This window comes from Dioscorea cayenensis, chromosome 1 (genome assembly GCF_009730915.1).
Source record: "Dioscorea cayenensis subsp. rotundata cultivar TDr96_F1 chromosome 1, TDr96_F1_v2_PseudoChromosome.rev07_lg8_w22 25.fasta, whole genome shotgun sequence".
Lineage (NCBI taxonomy): Eukaryota > Viridiplantae > Streptophyta > Magnoliopsida > Dioscoreales > Dioscoreaceae > Dioscorea > Dioscorea cayenensis.
The window spans coordinates 21856259-21873054 of NC_052471.1; the positions used below are offsets into that span (position 1 = coordinate 21856259).

Consider the following 16796-nt stretch of genomic DNA (forward strand, 5'->3'; position numbering starts at 1 on the left):
TGTGAATGACCATGCGACTGTCACATGCCCGTGGGTAATTTCGGCACTGGCGTATGGATTCCTGCAGAGTTGGGAAAATTTTACCCGAGAGCACACAGGGGCGTGGACTCGCCCCTGTGGGCAACCTTGTGAACCATGCACGGGAGTGGGTAATTTTCACACGCCCATGTGAAACTCTGCAGAGGAGTTCTCTCCATCCCGAGAAAACACAGGGGCGTGCAGTTTCCCCTGTGAATTGGGCATGTAAATGTCCACGCCCGAGTGCACGCATGGGCGTGTATAACACTTGGTATTTTCCTCGGATGTCCAGAGAAGCCACAGGGGTGTGCGTCTTCCCCTGTGGATCGGATGCACGAGAGTGGGTATTTTCCACACGCCCATGCGAGAGCGGTCAGAGTCAAAGGAGTGCTTTCCCGAGAGAACACAGGGAAATGTGTACGCCCCTGTGGTGCTCTTGAAGTGAGGCGCACGAGCGTGTGGAATTTCCACACGCCCATGTGGATGTACAGAAATGCTAGAACCGCAGGTTTTCTTTAAAATCTTTTCGGGTTTCTTCATCTTTTGACCCTCAAACTTTTTGAGAACACATCCTTGCTCTCTCCTGACCTCTCACCGTCGTTTTAGAGGGTTGTTAATTGAGTTTTCCGGCCGATTTCTAGTCTTTCATTCTCATTTTGTTGGTAAGCTTCTCTTTCTCTTTTCTTTGCCAATCTTCATTTATTTTGCAGCACCAGCGTCATCTTCACCAGCAGCGGAAATAGATGTACTAGCTATTGACACCGACACTTGAGGCGTCTTTACATTCTTTGTTCTTATTTTTCATATTTTATTTTTCTGCATTTTATTTTGGATTTGTATACTCAGAAAAGATTTTCCTTCTGAGTTTATTTTCATTTTGTGGTCTCTAGTTGTATTCATTGTTCTATCTTTTGTATACTCGAGTTGTTTTTGTTTTATTGAGCTTCACTGAACCCCTTCATGTATGCGTGCAGATGGTCTTGTCATCATGGGAATTGAGACTTTGTCATGGCCAGGGCCAAGGTGCTTCGGCACTTGCCCGTGTGAGCTTCACAACCCATCGGAACATTACGCCCAAAGATTTAGCTCCATCAAACGCAACACTAGGAGTCAGGGGAGTATTGTTTTGATTTCTTCTTCCACATATATTCTTCATTGATATACATTATAGTGATCTTGCATGTGCACATTGAGGACAATGTACAACTTAAGTATGGGACGGGAATTTCATAGTGCACACATCATTTCTAATGTTCTTGATTGATATATGCTCACATAGCCAATGGCGGTTCACCCTAGTTGCATTGATTATATTCTTGCGTTTAGGAGAATTTTTAACATTGAATGTTTTCATGCTCTAGTTCTTGCTTGAATTTCTAGGATTTTTTGCCCGATTTATACTTGTTACACTACTTACTCTTTAAACACTATTGGAAACTCAAGTTTGATGTTAAAGAGACTAGTTATAGTTGTTTCTTGTGCAAATTCTGAAAGAAAAAAAAATGGAAAATGCAAAGAAAAAGAAACAAAATAGTTTTATTGTGCTTGTTGGGTGGAAAGAGCCACCACCTATGAAGTATGAAGCTACTCTCATAAGTCGGATATTAGCTATGCCCTAATGAGAGAAAGAGCTATCTCATAGGATGAGTGAAAGCTACCACTCCGGTAGAAAGAGCTACCACCTCAAAAGTGTGAAAGCCACCCTAGCGGCCGTTTTGGAAAGGGCTACCTTAGAGGATGTTTGAAGCTACTACCATCTTTGAAATTGTTGTCACTTTTGTAGATAAATAAGTCCCTTGTACTTAGAATTTTGAGGAGTATACCTTGGGTTGTTTTGAGTGAGTTCACACACGTACACGATTTCGGGTTTGTTGTCCTTTTTTATTCAAGTTTTTAGCTAGAGCTTTGATTTTTTGTTTTTAATGTTGAAATTTCCCTTACTTGTAGAATGCTCTCTTTGTATACTTTGGTAAACCTAAGGCCAAGCACTTTCAATATTTTCTTCATTGATGTACAGAATGTTTACTTTTTGCTTGAGGACAAGCAAAAACTTAAGTGTGGGGGAGTTTGATAAGTGCTTGTGTGATATGAATACAAAGCATTCTTTCCTTATGTTGAGCATTACTTTTCTCGGATTTTTACATTAATATGTGTGTTTTTATGTTATGTTTATGCAGGTAGGGTTGTGAAACCAATTATGAAGGAAAGAAGCCAATGTGGATCACAATGCAGTGATTTTGGAGGAAATCTTGCTAAGGTTCAAACGCGAAGAAATAAGTCGGGTGGGAGATGCTAGAGTGTGTGCCAACCTCCCCGTATTTGAGTTTGCACAACCATTTGGAGGGGCACAAGGGCAGTCACACTCAAGCATTATGACTTATGCACATAGAATAAGATCTCCATCAACTTAGCCATCATTGAAGAAGCAAAGCGATCCACGGCATAAACATGTGCCCGCTTATGTTACCTCGATGATAAGTGGATTCGGGAGTATTTTTTGGCATAGTACTGTTCACAGCTGGCCGAAAATGACAGTTTTAGAGAATCCACACAGGCATGTGGAAATTACCCACGCCCGTGTGGAAATTCCGCATGGGCATGTGAAGCATCCACGCCCGTGTAGTCGCCCGATTCCAGCCCTATTTAAAGCCGAATCAGCCCCAATTTTTGTATTCTTTTCTCCATCTTTTCCCCAACTTGAGAGAGGGCTTCAGCTAGGGTTTCAAAGGGTATTGCCCAAGGTTTCGGAGAGGTTCTACGGCTCCGACATCGTCATTCCTTAGGAAGAAGGTTAGTAGGGGAGCTTCCGTCAAGGCGTATCGTATACCGGACGAGGGAATCCTTGGACGACGAGTAGAGGACTTTCCACAAGACCATCGACAAGACTATCGAGGGGGTTTCTTTATGGATTCATTGCTTTTACATTCTATTTCTTTGATTGTACTTAGCTCCATGGAGAGCTAAACCCCTAGTGGGTACTCGAGTATTGTGAACCCTAGAATGTATTTGTTTCTTTGAACCTCTTTATTATGCTTTCAATAAATTGATGTTTATAGTGAGTTCCAACCTTGAATGTTTGATTGTATGAACATTTCCCCTAGAGTGACACTAGGGTTAAGAGTTCTTGTTGGTATCCTTGTGAGTGAGTGACACACCACGAGCGTTAGACAAAGCTAGGTTGGAGAGGGTTGAGAGGGTGAGTCGAGAGGTACAGGAGTGTCCCTTTTCCCCTCCGATGTGATAGATTCTACCTCCGTTCCTCGAGTTTTTTGTGGCCATAATAGAGTGAATGTTCTAAGGGATGAACTTCCGCTGGGGCTTAGTTGCGTGTGCAACGGAGTGAAGCGTTGAGGTGATTTTAGTATCTAGGGCTCAATTGTGGTTAGGGACCTTCCACCTGGACCAAAGGGTTAGGTCTATAATTAGGAAGAGATTTATCACTTGGAATCCCTAGAGCTCATTGCAACTCTATGCGAGTGCGAGGTGTTGAGATTGTTCGATTTCTCCTCCGGGACATGTATAGAGTTAGGCATAGTTGACCTTAGATTTGGGACTATGTAATTAAGGATTTCCACGACTCACCATTGCATTGATTAGGAAGCATAATAGAGGGTTCTTGCACTTGAAACAATTATCCTAGGTGGAGCATTATCCGGGTACCCCATCTTTATCGATTGCCTTAACCCCCTTCTTTACTTTTGCTCTCTTACTTGTTGCTTTTACTGTTGAGAATTGAATCATTATCACACTCATCATCATTGATCTTTTACATAGCTAAGAATTGAATTAAGTATTTTTATTTCCTACTCTCTGTGGATTCGATACCCGCTCACCCAGGATTTTTACTTCGATAAACCCGTGCACTTGCGGGATATACGCAAGGGGACCTTGTCAACTTCTCAAAGTGATCGCCTTCACATGGTCTCTAGGGTTGGTTTCTGTGTTGCTTGATAAACTTCCATGTGGCCTTTCGAAGAGAGACTTCACAATTTGCCCCACTTGATTTTCAAGATTATGCAAAGAGGCGGTGTGGTTGCGAAGTGTAGACTCAACTGATTCAAACCTTGTATTTGCAGATTGTATGAATCTAGTCAAGTGCTTCTCTAAGTCTGTCATTCGGGTTTCCAAACCTGAGACTCTGTTATCCACTTGGGGGGCTTGTTGTTGTTGGAAACCCGGTGGTCCCATGGCCTTTTGTGGTGCTTGATTACTCCATGAAAAGTTGGGATGATTCTTCCAACCTGAATTGTAGGTATTGCTATATGGATTTCCTTGAGGTCACATGTAATTACCTATAAAATTAACATTTTCCACTAAAGAAACATCTCCAATAGAGATCTGGCAATCGGAGGGAGCATGTCCTCCACCACAACCGGCGCAATTAGTCACGGCCGCTACTCTATTTGAAGTTAAGTGATCTAACTTCTTACTCAAATTCTCTACTTGGGCCGCCAATGAAGTTACCGCATCAATTTCATGGAGACCGGCCACCTTTTTCTTCTCCCTAACATTCCATTGGTAGCTATTTAACCCCATTTCTTCAATCAACTGACGGGCCTCAACGGGGGTCTTACTACCTAAGGTACCTCCTGCTGCCACATACAAGAGTTGCCTTGTACTCGTGTTCAAACCATTATAAAAGGTTTGAACAATCATCCACTCCGGGAATCCGTGTTGTGGGCACTTTCTCAGGAGCTCCTTGAACCATTCCCACATCTCGAATAGAGACTCCAATTCCAACTAAACAAAGGATGAGATATCATTCCTAAGCTTTGCTGATTTTCCAGGAGGAAAGTAATGGGCTAGAAAAGCTTCTACCATCTCCGCCCAAGTAGTAATCGATGCTCTAGGTAATGAGTGTAGCCACTGCTTCGCTCTCCCCTTTAGGGAAAATGGGAAAGCTCTCAATTTGATAGCATCATCTGTAACCCCATTTATCTTCAGCATGTCGCACACCTCGAGAAAGCTCTCTATATGACTATTTGGATCCTCATCGGCCAAACCGTTGAATTGTGCGGACTGCTACAACATATCGATTAATGCCGGCTTCAGCTCGAAATTCTGAGCTATAATCGGGGGACGCACAATACTCAACTGTGTCCCCAATACTGAAGGTCTGGCATAATCGGATAGTGTTCGCTGTTGCTCATTCTGTCCTGCCATGTTTTCAGATTCTTCTACTTCCAAGTCAGCTGAATTAGACTGTTCTTGTACAGGTTCTTTCCTTTTTCTTCTAAGTGTGCGTTCAAGCTAAGGATCTCCTTCAATCAATATTGAGGGATTCCCTCGGGTAATAACCTGCAGCTGCACCAAAAGAAAGAAAATGAAATCAAAACGATGATAGAATAAGAAGATATGAAACAGAATGTATGGTGAAATAGCTAAGAAAACAAAGTGCAAAGTATCGCTAAATGCCTAGCTCCCCGGCAACGGCGCCAAAAACTTGACAAGGTCTCTTTGCGTATATCCCACAAGTGCACGGGTTTGTCGAAGTAATAATCCCGGGTGAGCGGGTATCGAATCCACAGGGAGTAGGGAATAATAAAATACTTAATTCAATTCTTAGCTATGCAAAAGATCAATGATGATGAGTGTGATAATGATTCAATTCTCAACAATAAAAGCAATAATTAAGAGAGCAAAAGTAAAGAAGGGGATAAGGCAATCGATAAAGATGGGGTACCCGGATAATGCTCCGCCTAGGATAATTGTTTCAAGTGCAAGAACCCTCTATTATGCTTCCTAATCAATGCAATGGTGAGTCGTGGAAATCCTTAATTACATAGTCCCAAATCTAAGGTCAACTATACCTAACTCTATACATGTCCCGGAGGAGAAATCGAACAATCTTAACACCTTGCACTCGATAGAGTTGCAATGAACTCTAGGGATTCCAAGTGATAAATCTCTTCCTTATTATAGACCTAACCCTTTGGTCCAGGGGAACGTCCCTAACCACAATTGAGCCCTAGATACTAAGATCACCTCAACGCTTCACTCCGTTGCACGCGCAACTAAGCCCCAGCAGAAGTTCATCCCTTAGACCATTCACTCTATTATAGCCACAAAGAACTCGAGGAACGGAGGTATAATCTATCTCGCCGTAGGGGAAAGGGAACGCTCCTGTACCTCTCGACTCATCCTCTCAACCCTCTCCAACCTAGCTTTGTCTAATGCTCATGGTGTGTCACTCACTCACAAGGTTACTGATACGTGCTTGTGCGATATGAATGCGAAGCATTATTTCCTTATGTTGAGCATTACTTTCCTTGGGTTTTTTACACTAATATGTGTGTTTTTATGTTACTTTCGTGCATGTAGGGTTGTGAAACCAATTATGAAGGAAAGAAGCCAATGTGGATCACAATGCACCGATTTTGGACGAAATCTTGCTAAAAGTTCAAACGCGAAGATATAAGTCGGGTGCGAGATGCTAGAGTGTGTGCCAACCTCCCCGTATTTGAGTTTACACAACCATTTGGAGGGGCACAAGGGTAGTCACACTCAAACATTCCGACTTATGCACATAGAACAAGATCTCCATCATCTTATCCATCATTGAAGAAACAAAGCAATCCACGGCATAAACATGTGCCCATTTATGTTACCTCGATGAAAAGTGGATTCGGGAGTATTTTGGCATAGTACTGTAGCAGGTACTGTATCAAATCAATGTAGGAAATCAATGTAGCAGTTACTGTTCACAGCCGGCAGAAAATCGCAGAAATAGAGAATCCACACGGCTGTGTGGAAATTATCCACGGCCGTGTGGAAATTCCGCACGGGCACGTGTACCGTACACGCCCGTGGAGTCGCCCGATTCCAGCCCTATTTAAAGCCGATTCAGCGCCGATTTTGGTATTCTTTTTCTCCATTTTTTCCCCAACTTGCGAGAGGGTTTTGGCTAGGGTTTTGAGGGGTATTGGCCAAGGTTTTGGAGAGGTTCTACGGCTCCGACATCGTGATTCCATTAGGAAGAAGGTTGGCAGGGGAGCTTCAATCAAGGCGTATCCTATATCGGACGAAGGAATCCTTGGTCGACGAGTAGAGAACTTTCCACAAGACCATCGACACGCCCATCGAGGGGGTTTCTTTTTGGATTCATTGCTTTTACATTCAATTTCTTTGATTGTACTTAGCTCCATGGAGAGCTAAACCCCTAGTGGGTACTTGGGTGATTGTGAACCCTAGGATGTATTCGTTTCATTGAACTTCATTATTATGCTTTCAATAAATTGATGTTTATTGGGAGTTCCAACCTTGAATGCTTGATTGTATGAACATTTCCCCTAGAGTGACACTAGGGTTGAGAGTTCTTGTTGGTAACCTTGTGAGTGAGTGACACACCACGAGCGTTAGACAAAAGCTAGGTTGGAGAGGCTTGAGAGGGTGAGTCGATAGGTACAGGAGTGTCCCCTTTCCCCTCCGATGTGATAGATTCTACCTCTGTTCCTCGAGTTCTTTGCGGCCATAATAGAGTGAGTGGTCTAAGGGATGAACCTCTGCTGGGGCCTAGTTGCGTGTGCAATGGCGTGAAGCGTTGAGAGGATCTTAGTATCTAGGGGTTAATTGTGGCTAGGGACCTTCTGCCTGGAGCAAAAGGTTAGGTATACTTTTAGGAAGAGATTTATCACTTGGAATCCCTAGAGCTCATTGCAACTCTATGCGAGTGCGAGGTGTTGAGATTGTTTGATTTCTTCTCCGGGACATGTATAGAGTTAGGCATAGTTGACCTTAGATTTGGGACTATGTATTTAAGGATTTCCACGACTCACCATGGCATTGATTCGGAGGTATAATAGAGAGTTCTTGCACTTGAAAAGGTTATCCTAGGTGAAGCATCATCCGAGTAACCCATCTTTATCGATTGCCTTACCCTTTTTCTTTATTCTTGCTCTCTTACTTGTTTCTTTTATTATTGAGAATTGAATTAATTTCACACTAATCACTATTGATTTTCCACATAGCTAAGAACCAAATTAAGTATTTTCATTCCCTACTCCCTGTGGATTCGACCCCGCTCACCTGGGATTATTACTTCGACAAACCCGTGCACTTGCGGGATATACGCAAGGGGACTTTGTCAGTTACCAACAAGAACTCTCAACCCTAGTGTCACTCTAGTGGAAATGTTCATATAATCAAGCATTCAAGGTTGGAACTCATAATAAACATCAATTTATTGAAAACATAATAAAGAGGTTCAAAGAAACAAATACATCCTAGGGTTCACAATACCCGAGTACCCACTAGGGGTTTAGCTCTCCATGGAGCTAAGTACAATCAAAGAAATAGAATATAAAAGCAATGAATCCATAAAGAAACCCCCTCGATGGTCATGTCGATGGTCTTGTGGAGAGTCCTCTACTCATCGTCCAAGGATTCCCTCATCCGGTATAGGATACGCTTCGACGGAAGCTCCCCTACCAACCTTCTTCCTAAGGAATGATGATGTCGGAGCCGTAGAACCTCTCCAAAACCTTGGCCAATACCCCTCAAAACCCTAGCCGAAGCCCTCTCTCACGTTGGGGAAAAGATGGAGAAAAGAATACAAAAATCGGGGCTGATTCGGTTTTAAATAGGGCTAGAATCGGGCGACTACATGGGCGTGGATGCTTCATGCGCCCGTGGGGAATTTCCACACGGGCGTGGATAATTTCCACGCTCCCGTGTGGATCCTCTGAACTCCTGTTTTCTCGGCCGACTCTGAACAGCGCTGCTACAGTCTTCCTACCGTGTTGTTACAGTACTCTGCTACAGTACCGACCTGAATAGCTTCCCGAATCCATACTTTCATCGGAGTAATGCAAACGGGCACATGTTCATGTCATGGATCACTTGCATCTTCAATGATAGGCACGTTAGTTAAGCTCTTGTTCTATGTGCATAAGTCAGAATGCCCTAGTGTGACTATCTTTGTGCCCTTCTAAATGGATGTGCCAACTCGAATACGATGAGGTTGGCACACACTCTAGCATCTCACTGATAAATGCTTGAGTAGACATATTTTTTATATATGTTTTACATGCATTGAGCATCATTTTTACTATGGTTTATGTCTCATATTGTGTATTTGGTGTTCTTTTATGAATATAGGTTGTGAATGCCTTGAAGAGTAAAAAGGAAGCAAAGATGGGCTATAAAGACATAATGTTGGGAGTTCTTGTTCAATTCAAGGAGCAAGACACGAGAGGAGTTTATAAACGTGGAGATGTGTGCCAACTTCCAAGAAGATTCAAGTCAATTCACTAGTTGGAAGGGCACAAAGGCAGCCACATCTTCATGTTTCTTCTCTTTGTGGAGATTGCAAGACCTCTCAAAGATACATCGATGAAGAAAAGTTTTATAGCCTACCACATTGACGTGTGCCCGGACATGTGGCCTCAAGAGAAGAGTGATTGGACCGTGTTTTTGTGAAATTACTGTAGCAAAATTACTGTTCACACGCCCGCGTGGAAATTCCACGCGGCCGCGTGGAAAATCCACACGGGCGCGTGAGGGCACGTGACAGGCGCGATCTAAGGCATAAAAATAGCCGTTTTACCCTATTCTTTCTGATCTTTTGTGCGGCTCTTGAGGGGTGAGACGGCTAGGGTTTGGAGAGGAGGTCTTTGCGGCTTTGGAGGCGCTTCATCACCAACTTTGATCGATTCCTCCTCCGTCATAGCATCAAGGAAGCCACCGGTGAACCTAGCTTCGGAGTGGGTCCTTCAAGACGTCGATGCTCTACATCAAGGCCATCAGTTTATATATAAGGGGGTTTATTTCTATGGTTTTAATGTACTTTAATTCATTGATGGTGTGTTTTGTATGTTGCTCCATGGAGAGCTAAAACCCTAGATGGTATTTGGGCTTGTGAACCCAAGGATTCTCATCTTTTGTGGATTTGCTTAGTGTTTCTATTTAATCCGAGTTTGATTAAGTTTTAATCTTGTATTCTCATTGCTTGCTTTTTTAATTAATCCTTGTGGTTGATTGGATTTGCATGATTTGTTACTTTGATGTGAGAGAGGTCTCCATTAGAGTTAGAACTTCAAGGTTAAAGAGGGTTGAGAGGGTGAGTCATGAGATAGTGGAGTATCCCCTCTCCCTTCCGATTGAGTGTATTCTATCTCTGTTCCTTAAGCTCTATGCAACCATATTTGGTGTGAGGCGTGAGATTGAGAAATTTCTCCGCCGGGACCTTGTAGGGGGTTAGGATCCTTGGCCGGGAATTAGGGTTGGATCAATCTTTAGGAATCGGATACAACTCTTGGAATCCCCAGAGTGCTTTGCAGTCATATGTGGTGTGAGGTGTTGAGATTAAGCGATTTCTCCACCGGGACCTCGTAGGGGACTAGTATCGGTGATCGGGAGGCCGGATCCGATTATATTTGGATTTCCACGACTTAACTTACTCATCATAGAAACACTTTGCTTATTCGGTACCAAATTCCTGAATCCTATAGGGAGCATTGCCCGAATACCCCACTTTTACTGATTGAGATCTCCATCCATTTAACCCTTGCATATTCGTCTCCGGTATTCACTTCTTCGCACATTAGATCACCACACCTTTCCATTTATCATTAGGTTAGAAAAGGCAGAAGAAGTTAGTACTAGTAGCCCCTGCTCCCCGTGGATTCGACTACCCACTCACCAGGGTAATTATTACTTCGACACCCATGCACTTGCCGTACATACACGCATATTCGGACGCGTGTCACTCACATCGACCTATGTCTTTGCGTTTGAACCATAGCAAGATTTCCTCTAAAATCGGTGCATTGTAATCCACATTGGCTTCTTTCTTTCATACTTGGCCACACAACCCTACCTGCATAAAAGTAACATAAAAACACATATCTTAGTGTAAAAACTTGAGAAAATTAATGCTCAACATAAGGAATGAATGCTTCGCATTCATATCGCACAAGCACATATCACCTTCATACTTGGACTCACAACCCTACCTGCATAAAAGTAATATAAAAACACACATATTAGTGTAAAAACCTGAGAAAAGCAATGCTCAGCATAAGGAATGAACGCTTCACATTCATATCGCACAAGCACTTATCATTTTCTGAGAGGGAAATAACAACCAAGAAAAGCTTCTACCATATCCTTCCATGTGGTAATTGATGCTCTAGGTAATGAGTGTAGCCACTGCTTCGCTCTCCCTTTCAATGAAAATGGGATGGCTCTCAACTTGATGGCATCATCCGTTAACCCATTTATCTTCAGCATATCGCACACCTTGAGAAAGTTCTCTATATAACTGTTTGGATCCTCATCTGCCAAACCATTGAATTGTGCGGATTGCTGCAACATGTGGATGAATGTCGGCTTTAGCTCGAACTTATGAACTGTAATCGGGGGACGTACAATGCTCGATTGTGTCCCCAATAGTGAAGGTCTTGTATAATTGGATAATATCCGCTGTTGCTCATTCTGCTCTGCCCTGTTTTCAGATCCTTCTACTTCCAAATCAGCTAGATTAGAATGTTCTTACACCGGTTCTTTCCCTTTTCTTCTAAGTGTACATTTGAGCTCGGGATCTCCTTCAATCAATATTGAGGGGTTCCCTCGGGTCATAACCTGGAGCTAAACCAAAAGAAAGAAAACAAAATCAGAACGATGATAGAAAAGAAAATATACAATAGAATGAATGAATAGCTAAGAAAACAAAGTGCAAAGTATCTCTAAACACCTATTCCCCGGCAACGGCGCCAAAAACTTGACATGTCCGTATATGCGTGTAAACCACAAGTGCACGGGTGTCGAAGTAATAATCCCAGATGACTGGGTATCGTATCCACAGAATGTAGGGTATAAAGACACTTGAGTTGTTTCTTAACTAATGTGGAAGATAAATAGTGATAAGTGTGACAAAATATGAAATAACAAAAAATAAAAACAATAAGATAGAAGGCACAAGAAAAGGAGAAAGTAAGGCAATCGATAAAGATGGGGTACTTGGATATTGATCCGCCTAGGACAATCGTTTCAAGTGCAAGAACCCTCTATTATACTTCCTAATTGATGCAACAATGAGTCGTGGAAATCCTTAATTACATGATCCTAAATCTAAGGTCAACCATGTATAACTCTATAAATGTCCCGGAGAAAAGATTTAATGACCTGTCAACCTCGCACTCACATAGAATTGCAATGAGCTCTAGTGATTCCAAATGATAAACCCTATTCCTATGTATAGACCTAATCCTTTGGTCCAGGTGAAAGATCCCTAGCAATAATTAAGCCCTAGATGCTAAAATCACTTCAACGCTTCACTCTTTTGCACTCGCAACTAAGCCCAGTGGAAGGTCATCCATTAGCCCATTCACTCTCTACTATGGCCGCAAAGAACTCTTGGAACATGGAGATAGGATAGATCACGTTGGAGGGGAAAGGGGACACTCCGCTACCTCTTGACTCACCATCTCAACCCTCTCCAATCTAACTTGTCTAACTCTCATGGTGTGTCACTCACTCACAAGAGTTGCCAAGAAGAACTCTCAACCCTAGTGTCACTCTAGGGGAGCATTCATACAATCAAGTTTCCAAGATTGGAACTCGTAATAAACATCAATTAATTGAAATCATAATAAAGAGGTTCAATGAAATGAATACATCCTAGGGTTCACAAATACCTAAGTACCCACTAGGGGTTTAGCTCTCCATGGAGCAAGATACAATTAATGAAATCGAATGTAAAAACAAAGCATCCATAGAAAACCCCCTCATTAGTCGTAGTGATGGTCTTGTGGAGAGTCCTCTACTTGTCGCAAGGGTCCCTTTGTCCGGCCTAGGATACACCTCGCCGGATCGGTGCCGACGAAAGCTCTCCCACTAACCTTCTTCCAAACGGCGCGTGATGTTGGAGCTGTAGAACCTCTTAAAGCCCTAGCCAATACACCGCAAACCCCTAGCTACCGCCCTCTCTGAAGTTGGCGAAAAGATGGAGAAAAGAATGCTGAAATTGGGGCTAAAATAGGCTTTTAAAGGGCTAGAATCGGGAATCCACAAGCCCGTGTGAGCGCCCCTGTGGATTTTTCACATAGGCATGTCGAATTTCCACACGCCCGTGTGGATTCTCGGTTTTTCAGTTTTCTAGGCCGGCTGTGAACAGTGCTGCTATAGTATTTTTGCTACAGTTTTTACTACAATACCTTATTACAGTACCGGCCCGAAATACTCCCGAATCTATACTTTCATCGAGGTAACGCAAATGGGCACACGTTTACATCGTGGATCGCTTTGCTTCTTCAATAACAGACATGTTGATGGAGATCTTGTTCTATATGCACAAGTCAGAATGCTTGAATGTGACTGCCCTTGTGCCCCTCCAAATAGTTGTTCTAACTCGAATACGTGGAGGTTAGCACACATTCTTGCATCTAGAACCCGACCTATGTCTTCGCGTTGGAACCTCAGCAAGATTATGTCGAAATTAGTACATTACAACCCACATTGGCTTCTTTCTCTCATAATCGGTCTCCCAACCCTACCTGCAGGAAAGTAACATAAATACACACATATTAGCGTTAAAAGCCAAGAAAACTAATGCTCAACACAAGGAAAGAACAAATTGTATTCTTATCACACAAGTACTTATCACTCCTCTACTTCTCGACTCACCCTCTCAACAATCTCCAATCTATCTTTGTTTAACTCTCGTGGTGTGTCACTCACTCACAAGAGTTACCAACAAGAACTCTCAACCATATTATCACTCTAAGGGAGTATTCATACAATCAAGCATTCAAGATTGGAACTCAAAATAAAACATCAATTAATTGAAAGCATAATATAGAGGTTCAGTGAAACGAATACATCCTAGGGTTCACAAATACCCAAGTATCCACTAGGGAGTTTGGCTCTCCATGGAGCTAATTACAATCAATGAAATCAAATGTAAAAGCGAAGAATCGATAGAAAACCCCCTCGATAGTCATGGCAATGGTCTTGTGAAGAGTCCTTTACTCATCTAAGGGTCCCTTTATCTAGCCTAGGATACACATCACCGGATCGATGCCGACAAAAGCTCTCCCACTAAACTTCTTCCAAATGGAGTGTGATGTTGGAGCCATACAACCACTCCCAATCCATAGCCAATACCTTTGAAAATCCTAGCCGCCCCCCTCTCTCAAGTTGGCAAAAAAATGGAGAAAAGAATCCTGAAATCGGGGCTGAAATCGGCCTTAAATAGTGCTTGAATCAGGAATCCACACGGCCATGTGGGTGCCCGTGTGAATTTTTCACACGAGCGTGTGGAATTTCCTCACGGTCGAGTGGATTCTCTGTTTTCATCTTTGTCCGGCCTGCTGTAAACAATACCTGCTCCAATATTTTGCTACAGTGCCCTGCTATAATACCGGCCCAAAACACTCCCGAATCCATGCTTTCATTGAGGTGATGTAAACGGGCATACGTTTACATCATAGATCTCTTTGCTTCTTCAATAAAGGACATATTGGTGGATATCTTTCTATACATACACAAGCCAAAATGCTTGAATCGGACTGCCCTTGTTCCCTCCAAATCATTGTGCTAACTTTAATACGAGGAGGTTGGCACACATTCCCGCATTTCAAACCTGACTTATGTCTTCGCGTTTGAACCTTCTCAAGCTTTCCTCGAAATGGTGCATTTATAATCCACATTGGCTTCTTTCTCTAATAGTCGGCCTCATAACCCTATCTGCATGAAAGTAACATAAATACACACATATTAGCCTTCAAACTCGGAAAAAGTAATGCTCATCATAAGGAAAGAACACTTCGCATTCTTATCGCACAAGCACTTATCACTTTTGCTGTGATTTTCTTGTGGAATTTAGATGTCATCTTGTGCTTAAATATGTTATGGCGAAGTTTTTGGTTGTGCGAGCTAGTTTCTCATGTTTTTGCTAGTGTATTTTGCATAGTATTATAGGCTCTGAGTGTTTATACATGTTCAGGAATTTTATGCAGAGCCTGCAGAATTTTTTAAGCCATCAAGAGAAAACGCCCGGGTATTTGGAATTTTTCACACGCCCGTGGATCTTCACTGTGAGTTCATCCAGAGAAGGCACATGGGCGTGGACTCGCTTCTGTTGGCGATCCTGTGACAAACGCACGAATGTGGGTATTTTTTACACGCCCGTGTGGATCTTTACAGAAGAGCTCTCCTCCATCTAGAGAATACACAGGGGCGTGCGTCTGCACCTGTGAACTGCCCTGTAGTGATCCATGTCCGTTCTGAATTTTTTCACGGGCTTGTGAAATACTTAATGATAATTCTCGACTGGGCAGAGAGTCCATAGAGGCGTGCGCCTACCCCTGTGTGTCGGCCGCACCGGTGTGGGTATTTTCCGCAAGCCCGTTTGGTTAAGTTCAAAGACAGAGGAGAGGTTTCCGGAGAGCACACAAGAGCGTGTGTCTGCCCCTAGGACTCTCCTGTGGAGGCGCACGGACGTGGGTAATTTTTGCATGACCGTGTGAATGTGAAGGAACGCAAGAGTCGCGGCCTTTCTTTAAAATCTTTTGGCTCTTCTCCATTCTCACACTCCAAGTCAATCAACGACCACACCTAACACACCTCCCGACGTCACTAGGGGTTTAGCTCTCCATGGAGAAAAATATAATAGATAATGAAATCAAAAGTAAAGAGATGCAATCCATGAATGAAAACCACCTTGTGTTCGTGTCGAAGGTCTTGTGGATCGGCTGTATCTTCTTCAAAGTTCCCCTCGTCAAACCTAGGGCACACCTCGCCGGATCGGTGGTGACGAAAGCTCCCCCAATAGATCTCTTTCGAAGAAAATGCGGTGTTGAAGGCCGTCAAATCTCTCCAAAGCCTTCCCAAAGCCTCTCTAAACCCTAGCCGCTGGCACCTCCAAAGATGTGGAAAATGGAAAAAAAGATAGGGGAAAAGATGGAGAAATCGAGGCTGAATCGCGACTTTTAAAGGGCTAGAATCGGGCATCCACACGGTCGTATGAAATTTCCACACGCCACTGTGGAATTTCCACACGTCGCTGTGGACTTTCCAATGGGGCGTGTTTAATTTCCACACAACCGTGTGAATTCTCTGAAATTCTGATTTTCGGCTGGCTGTGGACAATAACTGCTACATTAAATTTCCACAGTGTTTTACTTCAGTACTATGCTACAGTGCTCCCGCCAAAAACACTCATGAATCCACTTTTCATCGAGGCAACATAAACGAGCACACATTATGCCGTAAATCACGTCGCTTCTTCAATAAAAAGTTTCATTGGTGAAGATCTTGCAACCATTGCACAAGTGACTGCTTTCATGCCCCTCCAACTCATTGTAATGGTTTGAATACATGAAGGTTGGCACACATTCACGTATCTTAGAGCCCCACTTGTTTCTTTGCATTGTTGCTTCTAAGATTTTACCAAATAGTGCGTACAGGATCTACTTTTGGCTTCTTTTCTTAAAACATTGCTTCATAACCCTACATGCACAAAAGAACACAAATACACATGTATTAGCGCTTAAACCTGATAAAAGTAATGCTCATTGTAAGGAAATAACACTTCACATTCTTATCACAAAGCTATTTTCTTGATCTTAACTAACATATTCCTTGCGTGTACCTGACACAACCGATTTGCATGCGTGTACCTAAAGTGCATGGGTGTTGAAATAATAAAATACCCTGTGAGTTGGGTAGTCGAATCTATAAGGAACAGGGTTACTAGTATGAATTGCTTCTCTGCTATCTAGCCTAATGATAAATGGGATCATATGGTGATTTAATGTACAAAGAAATGAATACCGAAA

At 42.8% G+C, this 16796-nt stretch overlaps 1 non-coding gene across 1 annotated transcript; it reads left to right on the plus strand.

Moving 5' to 3' along the window:
- The first annotated feature begins 4684 nt into the window (after window positions 1-4684).
- LOC120268336 lies at window positions 4685-4791 on the plus strand. Its single transcript, XR_005538910.1, has one exon. It is a non-coding gene; the product is annotated as a small nucleolar RNA R71 (small nucleolar RNA).
- Window positions 4792-16796: the final 12005 nt, after the last annotated feature.